Here is a 4359-nt window from a genome sequence, read left to right as displayed (position 1 = left end):
AAAAAAAAAAAAAAAGAAAAAGAAAGAAAGAAAGAAAGAAAGAAAGAAAGAAAGAAAGAAAGAAAGAAAGAAGAGAAAGGGAAAAAAATGTTTATTTCATTTCATTTATCATTATTATTATTTAATTTGACCAGAGAGAGACAGAGAGAGAGAAAAGGAAAGTGAGAAAGCAAGCTTCCAGGTCCAGGACTTGAACCATGGTTGGTCATGTGGGAGAGTCCAGCACCTCAACCACCACACCACCTGCTGGCCCCAGAGAAAATATTTTAACTGAGACAAAGTATAAAAGATAAAAGTGATGGGAGCCAGCAGGTGGCATGGTGGTAAGGACTCTGGACTCCCACATGGTCGACTGAGGTTCAAGTCCCAGACCTAGCGGCTTTCTTTCTCCCCTTTTCTCTCTCTCTCTCTCTCTCTTTCTCCCTCTTCTCTCTCTATCTCTATATCTCTCTGGTCAAATTAAAATTAATTAATTAAATGAAATTAAATATTTCTTTAAAGAGAAAAAAAGATAAAAGTGATGTGTATGACATAGCTGGAATACAGAAGGATGTAGGATAAGGGTGCTGTGAAAAAGAAAGCAAGATTGTACCTTGTTCCCACCTGAGGGCTTCATGGAAGTAGCACCACTGGTGTTCGAAGGCTGCTGCCGCATAGCCCGATCATGCTTTCCTGCTTTATCTCCTACTGATCCATCTACCGGGTTGTTGGGAAAATCATGGCATATTCTTCCTTTTTTCCTATACAAAAGTGCATAGGGAACCAGCAGTTAGCGTAATGGCTATGTCGCTGGACTCCCACGTAGTCAACCGCGGTTCGTGTCCCGGATCCGGTGGCTTAAAACTCACGCCGGGCGCGTGTGCGTGCATGCCCAAGATCCCGAGAGGAGAATGGAGGAGAAGGGATTGCGGCGTGACCAACCCCCCTGGGGGGTGATTTCTCGCTTTCTGTCTCTATGTCTCTCTCTGTCTGTCTGGCGAGCGCACGCGCCCTACAGTGAAAATCTCTCAAAAACAAACAAACAAACAAACAAACAAAAAGTGCATAGAAATCATGACTTTCTCTTTTTTTTTTTTTTTGGAGAGGTTTTTCCTATAGGGTGCGTGTGCTCTCCAGACAGACAGAGAGAGACATAGAGACAGAAAGCGAGAAATCACCCCCCAGGGGGGTTGGTCACGCCGCAATCCCTTCTCCTCCATTCTCCTCTCGGGATCTTGGGCACACACGCACACGCGCCAGGCGTGAGTTTTAAGCCACCAGGTCCGGGACTCGAACTGCGGTCGACTATGTGGGAGTCCAGCGACATAGCCATTACGCTAGCTGCTGGTTCCCGAAATCATGACTTTCTGACAAGCTAATAACTACCCCATCCTTCAGCTGTACCGGGGCAGCACCGTTCCCCAGCCTTCCCCACTGATTCCACAACCACGCCTGTGCCCCCGCCCTTGCGTCTTACTGAGCGCCCTCTCATGTATGCATCTCTTACCTCTTAACCTACTCGTCTTTCAAAATGCACTCCCAGTACCAACCTCAAGAAGCCTTTCTGTGTTCCCATTTGAATAAAATCCCTCACCTCTTCAGGTTCCTCTGCTTTCTTATCTTGTCCTTTCCATGACTAGATTGTATCTTTTTTTAAGAATTCTTTTATTTAACTTTATTTATTAATTTATTTAAATTTGGCGAGAGAGAGAGAGATTGGGAAAGTGAGAAAGCAAGTCGCCAGGTCCAGGACTCGAACCACAGTTGGCCACGTGGGAGTCCAATACCTTTAACCACCATGCTACCTGCCAGTCCCCCAGATTGTATCTTGAAGGCAGGGACTTGGGTTTTCTGTGTTGTTAGGGAGATTGTTGTATATTTTGCTGAATATTTTGTAGGATTTCTTGAGATATATATACGTACATATACATTTCAATTTTTTCAACTTTTTTTTTTTTAGTTTACTATAGGGCACATGAGCTCACCAGAGAGAGGGGAAGTGAGAAATCACGTCCTGGGGGCATGGCCACACCACAATCCTTTGTGTTCCATTCTCCTCTCAGGACTTTGGACACACATGCACGAGGTCCAGCATCATTTCAAGTTTTTGGGTCTGGGACTCAAACCATGCAGCCGGCCGTGTGGGATCCAGGCACCTTATCCTCCATGCCAGCTGCTGGCCCTCCACATCACCTTAATTTCAATCTTCTCAGACTTGAAAAGCTGTTGTTTTTTGTCGTTTGTATTAATATATTATCTTGTCCAAAGATTGCGAGGTCCAGGTAAGAAGTCAACTGAGGGGCCGGCAGGTGGCGTGGTGGTTAAAGGCGCCGACTCCCACATGGCCGACCGTGGTTCAAGTCCTGGACCTGGTGGCTTCCTTTCTCACTTTCCCTCTCTTTCTCTGTCTCTCTCTGATCAAACTGGAAAATACTAACAATGATAAATAAAGTTTAAAAAAAATTCTAAAAAAAAAAAAAAAACCTCAACTAATGAGTGAAAGAGAGAATGGAATGGAAGAAGTAAAGTTCCAGGGGAGCATAGGAGGACAGACAGCTTTAGGTAAAGGAAGGGACTGGAACAGGGAGGGAAACAGACACACCCAGCATTAAGTAGGCTGGCCCGGTGGCCTAGGGTTAGGGAGCCAGATCCAAGTGGCCAGCGCACAGCCCCAGTCCTGCCCCTGGGGCCCGAGAAACACGCAGGGCACATGTGTATGTGTGCCCAGGCCCCCAACAGGATGGGGAATGGAGAAGAGATTGCTGCTTGGCCAGGCCCCACTGCGGGTGCTTTCCTCCCTCTCCCTCTCTCTCTGTTTCTCTGTCTCTCTCTCTGGCCAGGGCATGTGCTCTCTGGCAAAAAAAAAAAAAAAAAAAAAAATTAAGTTAGTATTTTATAACATAACGGAAATAGAAATAAAAAAAGAACAAGAAATAGATAAATATATATTTTTTTTAATTTATTTTATTTAGGGGCTGGCAGATGGTGTGATGGTTAAGGGCCCTGGACTCCCACATGGTTGACTGCAGTTTGAGTCCCAGATCTGGTGACTTGCTTTCTCACTTTCTTTGCCTGCTCTGTCCCTCTCTGGTCAAATTTAAATAAATAAAGTTAAATTAAATAATTCTTTATAAAAAAAAAGAATTTATTTGCTTTTAGTTTGACCAGAGAGGGACAGAGTGAGAGAGAAAGTGAGAAAGCAAGCCGCCAGGTCTGGGACTTGAACCGTGGTCAGCTATGTGGGAGTCCAGCACCCTTAACCAGCACACTATCTGCCACCCCAAATATAAAATTTTGAGATACAAAATATTGAAGAGCCAGAAGAGCAGACAAGACACAAGGGTGTGTCTAAGGGAAATGCCCCCTTGCTTTTGATCACGATGGGGAGGCTCCTTTCTGAGCAAGTCAGGAGATGACAGGGAAGAAAAGGAAGTGGAAATCAATACACAAGTGGAAGTGCCCTCTTTATGACCTCCCTCTGGTCCCTTCCTCAGAACCGGGAGTGATTCAGGGGGGCAGCTAAGGATAAGTAAACACTTCCTCGGAACCGTGTTCTTCGCTGGGTTCCTTCTGCAGCTGTTTCCAGCCGAACCGGAGGAGGTGTGTCAACCCCTGGGCGGCTCCTCCTGAGGCTCTATGAGCAGTCCCGGTCCTTGGCTGTGCTTAGCCCCGTTGCCCTGGTACCGCTGTCCTGTTCCTCTAACGGTGGGCAGTGCCTGCACCCATGTCTGAGCGCACTCGCCCACGGCCCCTTATCGCCTGTGTAGCCCCTCTCTCACACTCCCTGCACCCATGTCTGAGCGCACTTGCCCATGGCCCCTTATCGCCTGTGCAGCCCCTCTCTCGCCGGCTCAGCTGAGTCGGTGGCTGCTCCTTCTGCCAGGTCTGCTCTTTTTCTCTCGCACCCTGCACCTGTCACCGCTTTTCCCTACCAGCTGCCTTGCTGCCCGTATATCATCGTTGCAGCCCCTTCTGGAAAAGGAAAGGAACAGAGAGTCTTGAAGAGATCGGCAAAGGGGAGCCAGGTTGGCACTGGAGGGCAAACAGGCTGAGCCCTGGAGCAGAGGACAGACAGGCCGTGTAGACCAATGCCCGCTGAGTTATACGGAATCCTGGGTGTACGCAGATTGGGGGACCGAAACTCAGTCAGCACATTCTTCATGTTCCATGTTCATCTGTCATCTGTTTTCCCCTTTCCTGTAATGCAGATGCACCTTTCTCCCTTCCTCCCTCCCTCCCTCCCTCCCTCCCTCTCTCACTTCCTCCTTCCCTCTCTGGTCAAAAGCCTTGGCCTCTGGAGTAGCAGGGAGTGCAGGTGTGCAGCACTGACCCAGTCCTTCAGGGTGGGCTGCAGCTGAACCCACACCTACATGGCCTTGA

The sequence above is a fragment of the Tupaia chinensis genome, unplaced genomic scaffold (assembly GCF_000334495.1).
Source record: "Tupaia chinensis unplaced genomic scaffold, TupChi_1.0 Scaffold000183_1, whole genome shotgun sequence".
NCBI classification, from domain to species: Eukaryota; Metazoa; Chordata; class Mammalia; order Scandentia; family Tupaiidae; genus Tupaia; species Tupaia belangeri.
Note: the sequence above shows the minus strand (reverse complement) of the source record.